Below are 15,365 nucleotides of genomic sequence, written 5' to 3'. Positions count from 1 at the left end.
CAAACGTCCACCCGCCTACAACTGTTTCAGGCTTGAAAGGGAGGAAATTCTGACATACACTCTAACATCAATAAAACTTGAAGACATTTATGCGGAGTGAAATAAGCCTGACAAAGTGACAAGTACTGTAAGAATACACTTATGTGAGCTACTTAGAGTAGTGACAATTGCACAGGCAAAGAATGGGTGTTGCCACAGAGTGGGGCTGGGGGACAGGGAAGTAACATTTATTGGGTATAAAGTTTCAGTAATTCTGTAGATGGGTAGTGCTGGTGAGTTGCCCAATAACATGAAGAAACCTAACACCAAAATTATACACTTAAAAAACTGCAAACATGCAGACGACGATTTCAGCAGTAAGCAGACAGGAATTTACTTGAGCTGGCCAAGCCAGGGGCAAAGTTGTCTTGTGGCCAAAGTCCAGGTCCCCCACAGTCAGGAGTCAGGTTTCACAGAGCTTGTCATCTAGAGAAGTTAATGTATTCACCGAGTGGGCGTGAGTTCCAGGAAGGGTCATGCATATTTAAAAGGGGACGGGCATGACCACCAGTGATCATGTATGTTGCATGCATTCCGTATTCACTTGGGGTGGAGACTGAATGATATTGAGGAGGTTTTGACTTCCTGCCTCAGAAAGGCAAAGGTGACCTTGGGATCGCCGCTTAAGCACAGGCTTCTCAAACCGGCCACAGCTGGGTTGCCACTCGTAGTCTCTTGATGTGAGAGATGTTGGTGGCTGAGCTGCGGCTTCATCCAATCAGCTGCTTGTATCTCCTGCAAGAACACCTGGCCATTCTCTCTTCCTCTTTATTTATTTATTTAAAAAGCAAAGCCACAGAGAGCAAGAAATATCTTCCACCTGCTGGTTGACTACCCAGATGGCAACATTTTAAGGATTTATTTTATTTATTTGGAAGGCAAAGTGAGAGAGAGAGGGAGATGGAGAGGGAGAGAGAGAGAGAGAGAAAGAAATTTTCCATCCACTGGTTCACTTGCCAAATGGCTGCAATGACCAGGGCTGGGCCAGGCAGAAGCTAGGAGCCTGAATCTTCCGCCTTGAGGCGCCGGCACACCAGGTTCTAGTCCTAGTCGGGGCGCCGGATTCTGTCCCGGTTGCTCCTCTTCCAGGCCAGCTCTCTGCTGTGGCCCGGGAAGGCAGTGGAGGATGGCCCAAGTGCTTGGGCCCTGCACCCGCATGGGAGACCAGGAGAAGCACCTGGCTCCTGGCTTCGGATCAGCGTGATGCGCCGGCCGCAGCGGCCATTGGAGGGTGAACCAACGGCAAAGGAAGACCTTTCTCTCTGTCTCTCTCTCACTATCCACTCTGCCTGTCAAAAAAAAAAAAAAAAAAAAAAAAAAAGAAGAAGAAGAAGAAGAAGAAGAAGAAGCTAGGAGCCTGCACATGGGTGCAGGGGCCATCTTCAAGTACTTGGGCCATCTTCTGCTGCTTTCCCAGGCGCATTAGCAGAGAGCTGGATTGGAAGTGGAGCAGCCAGGACACAAATTTGAATTGGTTCTCATAAGGGACACACGTGCAAAGCTGCTATGTCACAACGCTGGCTCCGACCTGGCTATTCTCAGCACGGGTTTAGTTAAGGTTACGTTACTTTTTCCAAGGCTGTGTTGAGGCAGGGTCTTGGGGGTAAGGGACCCTAGAATGACACACAGAGGCTGTGGGAAACATTCCCAACTTCCTCTATGCTGAATGGTAGTTAATAATAGTCCTTTCTTCTTGGTATACTGGTTTTCTACATAGTTTTAGATGACTCTAGAGACTTTAATCATGGTCTTTTTTGAAAAAAAGACTCATTTTTATTATCAGGGCCGGTGCTGTGGTGTAGCGAGGGAAGCTGCTGTCTACAGTGCCGGCGTCCCATAAGGGCGCCGGTTCAAGTCCTGGCCAATCCCCAGCGGACTGTTACAACAGGGAAGGGGCGAAAGAAACTTCAAACTGACTCCTGCGGGAGAATGGACAACATGCTGAGGACCCCCCAAAATCCATGTGCTGAAGTCCCAGCCCCCAACAGGGTGCTGCCTTGGGAAGTGCTTACGTCTTTAGGGATAAAGACGTGATTGGGATAAGGATCCCTATGAAAGAGACCCCAAAGAGCTACTCTCCCTACCACATGAGACACAGCGAAAGCCCCTTCTATGAACCAGGACCCGGATCCTCACCAGACATTGCACCTGCTGGAGCCTTGACCTCCAGAACTGTGACCAGTGACCGTCTGTTGTGCATCGCCCACCTGCTCTACGGTTTGTTGTCACAGCAGCCTGAACAGGCCAAGCCTGTGAGCAGGAGAGACCTGAGCCTTTTTTCCAGGCATGGGCTGGGAGACCACAGTGACCTCTCTAGAGCCTGTAGAAGGTGGCAGAAGGACAGATGTAAGGACCAAAGGTGCAAGGCAGCCCATGGAACCTCCTAGCCCACGCACTGCCATTTCTTGGGCTCCTTACAGGCAGGAGGGGGCTGCAGGGACTAAGGTTGGGGCAGGGGATCCAATCCATAACCCAGGCGGCACAAATTGTATGCCAAGAAGGACCACGGCTCCTGTGGGAGAGGCATCAAGGCACAGAAGGCCGCCTGGGGCACAGTCCCATTCCACAATGGGGAACTCTTAGAGAGTTTTGCTACTCTTGCTCCCAAAAATCCTCGGTGCCATCTAATCCTGGTATAGAAGTGAAAGCAGTGTGGTGGCATTGGAGTGTGTGCGTGGCTGGACTGAACTCCACTTCCCAGGTTCCTTCTGTGCACATTTCCTGTTAGGGCATCCATAAGAACAACCTTGAGGGAGATTTGGAAGGTGGCAGTGCAGCAGGGGGCATCAGGTGGCTCGCACACATTGCCACCTTCCCGTGGGTTGACTTTGTGGGTGTGGAAAGCACTGGGTCACGTTGCTCCACCTTCCCTGAGCCAAGCTACATGTTGAGTATGGACGTCAGCGCCCTGCAGGACACAGGTGGCTTGACAGGCTGTTAAAGCACCACATGGGCTGGCATTGTGGTGCAGCGGGTTAAGCCTCCATCTGCGACGCCAACATCCCAATGGGCATGGGTTTGAGTCTGGCAGCTCCACTTCCCATCCAGCTCCCTGCTAATGTGCCTGGGAAAGCAACAGAAGATGGCCCAAGTGCTTGGGCCCCTGCACCCACGTGGTAGACCCAGATGGAGTTCCTGGCTCCTGGCTTCAGCACTTTGGCCTGGCCCAGCCCTGCACACTGTGGCCATTTGGGGAGTGAACCAGTTAATGAAAGATCAAGATCTTTCTCTCTCTCTCTCCCCCTCTCTCTGTCTGTCTCTCTCTCTGTAACTGTCTTTCAAATAAATAAATACGTCTTAAAAGCAAACAAACAAAAAAAAAAGCCACCACACAGTGCATCCTCAGGGGGCCCACTCGGGCTTGTGGGCTTGCTCACTCTTAGCCTTTACTTCTGTGCCATCCCTGCCACCTGTCTGTGGAGAGGTGGTAGGAGCCACATCCCTGTGACGAGTCCCCTGTGCTGACACAGTCCTGTGCCTCCCTGTCGGGTAAGAGAATTTGGTACCAGCCGTGCCCTACTCCAGAGAAAGAACAAAACATGTTTTAAAAGCTTTCATTTGACAGATAATTGATTGTACTTCTTTGTGGGGTGAGTGAACTAAGTTGAAACATGTATATACCGGGTAATGAACAGGTTAGCCTGGTTAGCGTTTCCCTCTCCCTAAACACGTACCATTTCCCTGTGATGGGAATATCTTTTGAAACACACCATAACCATGGGTTCTCATCACCCTACTGTGCTGTACAACACTGGCCCATTCCTCCATGTAACTGTAACTTTGTGCCCAGTCACCAACCTCCCTGTCTCACCACGCCCTGCCTCTGCGCTTCCTCCTCACCCCTCCCAGCCTCAGACGGCCCCTGTTCTACCCTGTACATCCACGAGGCCAACTTCAGCGGAAACAGAATCCTACGGACGAAGTCTCTGGATCAGCGCTGGGGTTCCGGATGTCCAGGCTGCTGGGTGTAACTCAACTTCCCGCGGCCACAGGGATGCTGGTAGCCAGTCTACGGCAGGAGACGGCTTCTCCAGCTTCCTCTGGGGACGCCTGTAGTCAGGGGCTGGGGGAAGGCAAGTCTGGATGGCGGAGAACCACGGAACACTCTCGTGGAAACAGAGCCGAAGGGGGCTGTCTGCTCACTCCTGAGCATGCTCGAGAACTTGAAGCAGCAGCATGCCAAGGTCAAGGCTTTCTGAGAGCTTGCTTTATTCTCGAACATCTGGGTATGGATTTCAAACTTTTTTTGTGCCCAAATAAACTTATTATTTTTGGGGGGGAGGGGGAGAACAACAGAGAGAGAGAGAGAGAGAGATCTTCTGTCTGCTGCTTCACTCCCAAAATACTGCAGGTGCCAGGGCTGCATTGAACTGGAGCTGGAAGCAGGAAAACTCACTCCAGGTCCCCCACGTGCGTGACAGGGACCCAAGTGCATGAGAGTCACCTGCTGCCTCCTAGGAGCACATTAGCAGGAAGCTGGAATCAGGAGCTGAGGCAGGGCTGAAACTCCGGCATCCCAGCGGGGCCTCAACCACAAGGCCCAGCACCTGCCACTGGGCTTCGCGTCCACTGCCATTGTCCCACACACTTGTTAAAGTCCCCACAGGAGGGGTCCCCAGGCTGCCAGGCCCCTTTGCATTGGCGAGGGGAAAGAATCAGACGCCAGGGCTAGACGCCGGCACCCCCACTGTGGCTGCCAGTCAGACTGGGAGCTTATGGAGACTTGGATTTGGCTCTGGTCCTTCTCACAGTGGGGTCACCGGGTCTCCAGACCTGCCCCGCGGCTGGCTGTGCCCACCGTTGTGGATACCATATCTGGGACAGACTTATTCTGCAACAAGCAGAATGCCTGGCCTGGGCTCTGAGACAGGTACCAGGGCTTTTAGGGTTTCTGTGGGTTTATTTTGTTTTTTTTTAAAGATTTATTTATTTATTTATTTATTTGAAAAGCAGAGTGACAGAGAGAGGGAGGGAGAGCCAGAGCCAGAGCCCTTCCATTTGCTTGTTCACTCCCCCAAATATCTGCATCAGTTGAGCTTGGCCAGGCCCAAGCCAGCAGCCAGGGACACTCCCACATGGGTGGCAGGGACCCAAGGACTTGAGTCATCATCTACTTTCTTCCCAGCGCGTTAGCTCTTGGCCACTCAGCTAGGAGTTGCGTGCACAGCAGCTGCCTGTTATTAGTGGAATATTCGAGTTCAGGCTTGAGCAGGTGGAGAAGGAACAAGGGCATTACGCAAGGCAGTGGGCCAGCTGTCCATGTCTTTCCTGCTACATGGCCAACTCTCTGTCACCCCACACCGATGGCCTCATGGTGGTTCCCCATGTCCGGTTGAGGACCGAGCCTTGAGTGCCTTGAACTTCACAAATATTTAAGCTCACCCAATGTAAGTGTCATTTCAGTCTAGTTTTTGGAAAGTAGAGTCCTTTGAACCTGGCCCTTCTATGAATGTACCCCCCAGTATCTGCGAGGCCCCTCACTGGAGGAGCACTCTGAGGTGACTGTGCTTCCAATCCCAAGCTGATTTGTCTCCAGCACCAGCTCCTACCATGAGCTAGGATGGCCTGGTCTTAGACATGGATGGAGCGGGCCCTGACTGAGCTGTGGTCCCCACTCTGCACACATGGGTTCTACAGGGGACTCGGGACACTGGCCTCAAGCCACCCTCATGCTGAGAACTATGATGGGAAATTACATAGATTAAAGGTTAGTCTCTTTTTTTCCCCCAAATCATTAAAAAATTGTCAGGAGGTGGGTGCTTGGCCTGGTGGCTACAATGCCCATGTCCCATATTGGAGTACCTGGGCTTGAGTTCTGGTGTTGGCTCCCAATTCTGCCATCCTGCTAATGTGTAATTTGAGTGGCAGCTCAGGTAGTTGATGGCCAAGTAGTTGAGTTCTTGCTACTCACACGGAAGACCTAGATTGAATTCCTGGCTCCTGGGTTCAGCCCAGTCCAGCCCTGGCCACTGGGGAGTAAACCAAGAAATAGGAGATTCTCTCTTTCTCTCTTTCTCTCTCTCTCATCATATCTCTTTCTGCCTCTTGAATAAAAAAAGTGTATCATTAAAATATTAAAGACATTAGTTAAGCAGGCTCTGACTGTAAGTAACATCAGAAACTTGGGTGCTAGATTTAATTTCACTAAAGCTTTAACAGAAGTTTTTAAGATCTTAAGCACAATGAGGGGCCGGGGCTCTGATGTAGTGGGTAAAGCCGCTGCCTGCAGTGCCAGCATCCCATATGGGCTCCAGTTCATATCCCGGCTGCTCCACTTCCCATCCAGCTCTCTGCTATGGCCTGGGAAAGCGGTAGAAGATGGCCCAAGTCCTTGGGCCTCTGCACCCACATGGGAGAATCTCCTGGCTTCAGATTGGCACAGTTCTGGCTGTTGTAGCCAATTGAGAAGTGAACCAGTGGCTGGAAGACCTCTCTCTCTCTCTCTCTCTCTCTCTCTTTCTCTCTGCCTCTCCTCTCTGTGTAACTCTTACTTTCAAGTAAAATAAATAATCTAAAAAAAAAAAAAAAAAAAAGATGGGCCGGCGCCATGGCTCACTAGGCTAATCCTCCGCCTGTGGTGCTGGCACCCCGGGTTCTAGTCCCAATTGGGGCGCCGGATTCTGTCCCGGTTGCCCCTCTTCCAGGCCAGCTCTCTGCTGTGGCCCGGGAGTGCAGTAGAAGATGGCCCAGGTCCTTGGGCCCTGCACCTGCATGGGAGACCAGGAGGAAGCACCTGGCTCCTGGCTTCGGATCAGTGCAGCGCCGGCCATAGCGGCCACTTGAGGGGTGAACCAACAGAAGGAAGGCCTTTCTCTCTGTCTCTCTCTCTCACTGTCTATAACTCTGCCTGTCAAGTAAATAAATAAATAAATGAAGGCAAATTGAGGCCAGGGTTTTTCAGGGCAAAACCAGATGACAGCTGCCAAGCAGCATCACAGAATCCTACTGAATGGAACGACTTGGCTCCAATCCATCCCTGATTTACCATTCCAGAAACGACACCACAACCCATGATAGCCAAACTCACAACACTGAGCTGCGCAGTCAACTAGCTTTCTTCTTCCCAGCAAAAAATTCACAGGCCGGGTTAAGAAGAACACATAATGGTTTTTTTCACTAAACAAATTAGCCTAGTGTTTATTTTATTTGAAAGAGTTACAGACACAAGGAGCCAGAGAGAGAGGGAGGGAGGGAAGAGAGAGAGAGAGACAGAGAGAGAGAGAGAATATCTGCCATTCACTGGCTCACTCCAGAAGAACGTTTATCTGTTTGTTGATGAACACGGAATCAGAACATATTTGTTGGTTATTTCATCAAGTGCTTACTTACAGGGTGGGCCTTTAGCCTAGTGGTTATGAGGCCCAAATCCCATATTGGAATCCCTGGGTTTGATACCAGTTGCTGGCTCCTGACTCCAGCTTCCTGACAATGCAGACCCTGGGGAACAGTGGGGATAGCTCAAGTGGGTTCCTACCACCCATGTGGGAGACGTGGATGGAGTTCCTGGGTCATGGGTTTGGCCTGGCCCAGCCCGAGATGTTGGTGGACACTGGAGAGTGAACCAGTGGATGGGAGTGCTATCTCTCTCTCTCTCTCTCTCTCTCTCTCTCTCTCTCTCTCTCTCTCAGTAAAATAGCACAATTTGAAAGCATCAAAGAAAATAACGACTACATGCACTTAAAAATGCAAAAATATATGAACTCTGTATTATATGTCTACTTTTCATTTCTTTAATTAAATTGCTGGACAGGAGCTTCTTTGGGAAAGACAAGGTTTATTTCATCTTACAGTTGGAGATTCCAGGATCAAGTGGTCTCATAGTTTGGTGTTTGGTGGAGACTGGTTATTGGCAGACCTGGAAGCAGGATCACACTGTGAGGCAGGAAGCAGAGAGCAAGCGAGCATCTAGGCTGATCATGAACCGACAACATGCACAAACCTCTCATGAGAACTGCCCTCCGGGGCCACGCCCCCAGTGACCTCTCATGAGAACTGCCCTCCGAGGCCACGCCCCCGTGACCCAAAGATCTCCCGTTGGTCCCAAGGCCCAGACTCCATCATTAGACCAAGATTTCTCCCTTCCTCAATCAGCCATTAACCTAAGACATCAGAGTTTAATCTTTTTTAAAGATTTATATGTGAAAGGCAGACTTACAGAGAGAAAGAGAGGGAAGAGAAGGAGAGAGAGAGATCCTCCTCTTCCAGATCTGCTGGTTCACCCAGAGAGATCTGCTGGGCCAGGACAGGAAGCCAGGAGCCTGGAACTTCATCTGGGTTTTCCATGTGGGTAGCAGGGGCCCAAGCACTTGGGTCATCATCTGTTGCTTTCCCAGCCACGTCAACAGGCAGCCAGATCAGTGGAGCAGCTGGGACTCAAACCAGCACTCACATGGGATTCTGGCGACACCGGGAGCGACCCAAACCTCTGCGCCACAACACCAGCCACAGGCTACAGAGTTGGTACAGCCACCTGAGTTTGCGGGGGACAAATCTTGCTGGACCCTTAACAAATAGTATTTACAAAACTTAAAGCTTCATTGGTGACTACTGGGCTTCCCAGGGCACTAACTCCATATTCTGGAAACCGATAAATAAAAGCAAACGGCAGCTCTCTAGGCTCAGGCCTAGGTGGCACAATATGACTAAACGCCCCAAGAAGGTTGGTCCCATTGGTCAAAATGGGACCTGCTGGGGCCAGTGCTGTGGTGCAGTGGGTTAAAGCCCTGGCCTGCAGTGCTGGCATCCCGTATGGGCACTGGTTCTAGTCCCAGCTGCTCCTCTTCCCATCCAGCTCTCTGCTATGGCCTGGGAAAGCAGTGGAGGATGCCCAAGTCCTTGTGCTCCTGCACCCACGTGGGAGACCCGGAAGAAGCTCCTGGCTCCTGGCTTTGGATTGGTGCACTCCGGCCGTTGCAGCCATCTGGGGAGTGAACCAGCAGATGGAAGACCTCTCTCTCTCTCTGTCTTTCAAATAAATAAAATGAATCTTTAAAAACAAAATGGGACCTGCTATGGGGCCTCCCCCCAGGTAATGGCGAAGAAAATTGCAATCAGCTGGCATGTCAAGGGCACTGGCTCCTTCTGCGCAGAACCAAGGGAGGAGATGAGCTGGACGATCGGCACTGTGGCTCGTGCTTGGAAAGAGAAGGTGGCGGTGCCTGGACGCTCACCGCCTCCGCCATCACTGTCCGCTCTGCAGTCAGAGGCTGGAGGAATGGAAGGTCCTGTAGAGGCGTCCTCCTCAGAGAGGTCACCAGCCTGTACTAAGTGGGTTAACTCATTCAAAAATAAATGAAAAGGAAATAAGCGTGTGTCCTCTCTCCTGCCTTGTCTGTACGAACAGGGTCAGAACAATTGATCAGTTAATCAAGGCAAGCTCTTCTCTCTTTAGAGATTTATTTATTTGAAAAGCAGAGCAGGAGAGAGAGAGAGAGAGAGAGAGAGAGAGAGAGAGAGAGAGAGAGATCTTTCATTCGTTGGTTCAGTCCCCCAAAGGCTGCAACAGCCAGGTCTGGGCCAGGCCAAAGCCAACAGCCAGGAACTCCATCCTGGTCTCCCACGTGGGTGACAGGAACTAAAGTACTTGGGTCATCATCCGCTGCCTTCCGAGACACATTAGCAGAGAGCTGGTGGGGGAGCCAGGTCTAGAACCAGCGCTCTGATATGGGATGCTGGGGTAGCAGGTTGCACCACAATGCTGGCCCCAGCAAGTTCTTCTTGGTAGAAGGATCCCAGCTAATAAATGCAGGAAGAAATGGTAGATTTAGGCCATGACCACCAATAGCTACCGAAATCTGTAGGTGAAAAGTTGAAGGGTGCTTTATGAGGATGACCCAGGCTGACTCTGTAGACATCTACCAGTCAATCTGATTGTATTACAAGTGAGACAGTTGGGTACTCAGTGCCTCCACACTGAGTGTGATGCACAGTGCACAGCCCCGCCCGTGGGGGATTCACAGCCAGAATATGACAGCGAAGCCTGCTCAGCGCCTAGATCGCCCCTTCTGCTCATAGGACACAGGGGACGGGGGGGACCACAGATGTCACCCAAGGATATGATCAGGGAAACAAAACCATGGGAGATTCTGTAGGATTCAGTTTTTTCCAACACATAAGTGGCACGGGGCGGTGGAGGGGGGAGGCAAGGGAGCTGCTACGGATGAACAGAGACGCAAGGGCTGCTGTGTGTACTTTGGTTGGATGCAGATTCAAACAAATCAAAGCAAGGAGACTCTCCGGAGGTAAGTGGGAAAGCGCAGGCAGGCCAGGCGTGAGAAGACGGCGTGAATATTCACCTGTGGAGCAGTGCAGTGTGCGCTCATCTGCTAGAAGGGATTCTTGAAACGCTCTCCTCTGAGTGACGCCCGAGTCCTACTTCCGGTGAAGCTCGTGCTCCCTGTGGGAGGGAGGCCGAGCCACGCAGAGCAGAACATTGAGCCTTGCTGCAGCCCGGCCGAGGGGACCGGTGCAGGCCTGTGACACAGTTCTTGATACTGTGCTGCATATGGTAATGTTCCTTGTCAGTGTAGCACATTAAATTACAAATTAAAAAATGAAGGGGGCGGCCATTTAGTCTAGAGGTTAAGATGCCCTTGTCCCACACTGGATGGCCTGGGTTTCACTCCTGCCTTCAGCTCCTGAGTCCAGCTTCCTGCCAGTTCAGACCCTGAGAACCAGCGATACTGGCTCAAATAATTAGGTTGCTGCCACTCATGTGGGAGGTTTAGATGGTGTTCCCAGCTCCTGACTTTGGCCGGGCACTGCCCCAGCAATTACAAGGACTTAGGAAGTCGATCAGCACATGGGAGCATACTCTCCCTCAAATAAATTCATGTTTAAAACAAATCATGACTGGCCCTGGAGCTGTGGCGTAGTAGGTTAAGCATCCATCTGTGGCACCAGCATCCCATACGGTTGCTGGTTGGAGTCTCGGCTGCTCCATTTCCGATCCAGCTCTCTGCTATGGCCTGGGAAAGCAGTGGAGGATGGCCCAAGTCCTTGGGCCCCTGCACCCACCTGGGAGGCTCGGAAATTCCTGGCTTCTGGCTTCAGATCAGCGCAGCTCTGGCCGTTGCAGCCATTTGGGGAGTGAACAAGCTGATGGAAGACCTCTCTCTCTGTCTTTCCCTCTGTCTATAACTCTGCCTCTCAAGTAAATATATAAATCTTTTTTCCCCAAAGAAACATTTTATTTAATAAGTACAAATTTCATAAGTACAACTTTAGGAATATAGTGATTCTTCCCACCATACTTTCCCTCCCATCCCACCTCCTCCTCCCTCTCCCATTCCCAGTCCCATTTTCCTTTAAGATTCATTTTCAATTAACTTTATACACAGAAGACCAACTCTATACTAAGGAAAGATTTCAACAACTTGCACACACATGCACCTAAAAAAACCTGTTGAGAGCAAGTTTTACAGTTAATTCTCATAATACAACTCATTAAGGACAGAGGTCTTGCATGGGAAGTAAGTGCACAGTGACTCCTGTTGTTGATTTAACAATTAACACTCTTATTTATGATGTCAGTGATCACCCGAGGCTCTTGACATGAGCTGTCAAGTCTATGGAAGCCTTTTGAAGCCACAATATCTGTCATTATTTAGACAGGGCCATAAGCAAAGTGGAAGTTCTCTTCTCCCTTCAGAGAAAAGTACATCCTTCTTTGATGGCCACTTCTTTCCACTGGGGTCTCTCTCACAAAGATCCTTCATGTAGGATTTTTTTTTTTGCCACAGTGTCTTGGCTTTCCCTTCCTGAAATGCTCTCGTGGGCCTTTCAGCCAGACCAGAATGCCTGCAGGGCTGCGGTCAGTGTGCTATTTAAAGCGGTTGTCATTCTATGAATCTACTGTGTGGCCTGCTTCCCATGTTGGATCATTCTCTCCTTTTTAATTCTATTATTACCAGACATGTAATCTTATTTATGTGATCCCTTTAACACTTAATCCTATCTATATGATCACTTTGACACTTAGGATGGCATTTTTACCACCCAGCTTAACTTCGAATAGTTAAAGCTATCTTATATAACGAAAACAAAGCCAGAGGAATCACAATACCAGATTTCAAGACATACTACAAGGCAGTTATAATCAAAACAGCCTGGTACTGGTACAAAAACAGATGCAAAGACCAATGGAACAGAATAGAAATGCCAGAAATCGGGGCCCACGCTGTGGCTCACTTGGCTAATCCTCCACTTGTGGCGCTGGCATCCCATATGGGCACTGGGTTCTAGTCCTGGCTGCTCCTTTTCCAGTCCAGCTTTTTGCTGTGGCCCGGGAGGGCAGTGGAGGATGGCCCAAATGCTGTGGCCCCTGCACCTGCATGGGAGACCAGGAAGAAGAACCTGGCTCCTGGCTTCGGATCAGCGCAGCTCCGGCCGTGGTGGCCATTTAGAGGTTGAACCAACGGAAGGAAGACCTTTCTCTCTGTCTCTCTCTCTCACTGTCTATAACTCTACCTGTCAAATAAAAAAAAAATTTTAAAAAAGAAATCAATCCAAGCATCTACAACCAACTTATACTTGATCAAGGAGCTAAAACCAATCCCTGGAGCAAGGACAGTCTCTTCAACAAATGGTGCTGGGAAAACTGTATCTCCACATGCAGGAATATGTAGCAGGAACCCTACACAAAAATCCATTCAAAATGTATTAAAGACCTAAATCTATGACCTGATACCATCAAATTATTAGAGCACATTAGGGGAACCCTGCAAGATATTGGCACAGACAATGAGTTCTTGGAAAAGATCCCAGAGGTATAGGCAATCAAAGCCAAAATTAACAAATGGGATTACATCAAATTGAGACGCTTCTGTACTACAAAAAGGAAACATTCAAGAAATAGAAGAGGCAACTGACAGAATGGGAGAAATTATTTGCAATCTATGCAGCTGATAAAGGATTAATAACCAGAATCTACGAAGAGATCAAGAAATTCCACAGCAACAAAGCAGCCCAGTTAAGAAATGGGCAAAGGACCTCAATAGACATTTTTCAAAAGAGGAAATCCAAATGGCCAACAGACACATGAAAAAATGTTCAGGATCACTAGCCATCAGGGAAATGCTAATCAAAACCACAATGAGGTTTCACCTCACCCTGGTTAGAATGGCTCACATACAGAAATCAATAAACAACAAATTCTGGGGAGGATGTGGGAAAAAAGGTACCCTAATCCACTGTTGGAGGGAATGCAAACTGACAAAACCACTACGGAATAGTTTGGAGATACCTCAGAAATCTGAATATAGACCTACCATACAACCCAGCCATCCCACTCCTGGGAATTCACCCAAAGGAAATGAAATCAGCAAATAAAAGAGTTATCTGCACTCTCATATTTATTGCAGCTCAATTCACAATACATAAGACATGGAATCAACTTAAATGCCTATCAACTGAAGTCTGGATAAAGAAATTATGAGATATGTATTCTATGGAATTTTTTTCCATCTTTTAATTTTTTTGAAAAATTCCTGACATTACAGAACTAAACTGAAATGTATTAATATTCCACTCTTACATTTCCATGACAAACAGAAAAATTCATGAGCCAAAAAAAACCAAAAAGAAAAAAAAAAACCACGGGGAGAAGCTTATAAAACTAAATATGGATCTCAGCATTAATAGCTGAACAGAGAAGGGAATTAAAATGCTTTTAATTAAAAAATCACGAGTGGATGATAAAGTGTGTAGAAACTGAAAATTTACGAACTATTTAAAACCTGGAATCGCTGACTGTTCAGAAACTACACAGATGGATCATGGGTGGTGGTGAACAGCAGAAAGGGATTATGGGTGAATCTGCATTGTTCTAGTTGCTCCCCATGCCACCCGTCTCCGAGGAAAGCCTGACATTGATTAGATATTGAGCCAGGTTGATACTGGCAGCAGATCCAGTGATGGTAACCTGCCTATCAGTAGATCCTTCTACTGGGTTCGCAATTTTGATCTGCGCCCCAGACATCTGATGGATCTCATTGATTTTGGCGCCTTGACGCCCAATTATGCAGCCAATCAAACGATTTGGAATGGTGAGTTCATGAGAAGTAGTCTGAGCAGATGCATCCAGACCTGCCCAGTAGCCTTTCACTCTGGAGAGCTGGATTCAATGCCACTGAATCCAGTGTTGCCATGGGTCATGGGAAAATGAGACTGTTGCATTGCCAACTGGTGCAGCTTGGTCAAATCTGGCTGTAGAATGGCATACTATCCTTGAATGGTATAGGCCCGACCACCTGCAAAGATGACCGGAGAACTGGACGGCTTGGGCCGGTACGGGATGGTCACGCCCTTCGGGGGGGACTCCAACATGACCACGCAGATCTGTTTGACACACTCAATGATGGATTGCGGGATGCCAGCAATAGTGATGGCCCGCTCATTGAGTTGGGGAGCATATCCCCTGCCACCTGCACCTGAGCCCCTGTACTCTCTCTTATTTCCTTGATCTTGCAACCACCTTTTCCAATGAAAGCCACACTGACTAGCAGGAACCACCAGCCTCAAGGTAACCGGAGGTCTACTGGCAGCTGTGCTATTGGTCATAGAGCTGCTGATGTCCTCTTCCAGTTTGTCAATGATCATAGCAAATGCTTTGAAAATGGCATTAGTGGGTCCAGCCAACGTGATAATTCTCTCAGGACAATTCCCTTCTGAGATGTTGCTGTGCGCATCTTCTTAACAGGTTCTCCTTTCTTTCCGATGATACTGCCAACTTCCTTGCCACGCATAAGTAGCCGGATGGTGAGAGTGACATTTAATCCACCTTCGATCACACCGGTGTCCATTTCGAGCGGTGTTCTTGGGAGCTGGACTCTGACTGGTCAAGTCTTTGGTCACTGGGGGGGGGGGGGGGTGAAGCCAAAACTGCAGGCGCAAGGCGACTGAGGGGGAAAGGGGAGCGGGCCGGAAGGGGAAGGGTGGGAGGCCGGGGGCGGAACAATAGGGGCGGGCGGGAAGGCGGGGGGGGGGGGGGGGGGGGGAGGGGTGGTGGTTGGGCGGGTGGAGGAGGAAGGAGGGGGTGGAGGAGGAGGAGGAGGAAGGGGGAAAGAGACCCCAGGGCGGGTGGAGAGCGGCAGAGGGCTGGCGGGTGGGCGGGCGGGAGAGGGCGCAGGCTGCTGCCTCTGCTGGTCTGGGCTATTTTATGGAATATTACACAGTAGTTAAAGAAAAATGAAATCTGGTCATTTGCAACAAAATGGATGAATCTGGAAAACTTCATACTTAGTGAAATAAGCCAGCCCCAAAGGGACAAATACTTTATGTTCTCCCTGATCTGTGAGAACTAATAGAGCACTTAAAATGAAATCTGT

The 15,365-nt window shown here is 49.5% G+C and overlaps 1 pseudogene; it reads right to left on the bottom strand.

The window, feature by feature from the left end:
- Window positions 1-13,711: 13,711 nt before the first annotated feature.
- Window positions 13,712-14,895, bottom strand: LOC133766544 (poly(rC)-binding protein 2-like; annotated as a pseudogene).
- Between the last annotated feature and the right edge of the window lie 470 nt (window positions 14,896-15,365).

The sequence above is a fragment of the Lepus europaeus genome, chromosome 9, assembly GCF_033115175.1.
Source record: "Lepus europaeus isolate LE1 chromosome 9, mLepTim1.pri, whole genome shotgun sequence".
Lineage (NCBI taxonomy): Eukaryota > Metazoa > Chordata > Mammalia > Lagomorpha > Leporidae > Lepus > Lepus europaeus.
The sequence above is the reverse complement of the archived record's forward strand: the minus strand, read 5'-3'. Positions and strand labels throughout refer to the sequence as shown.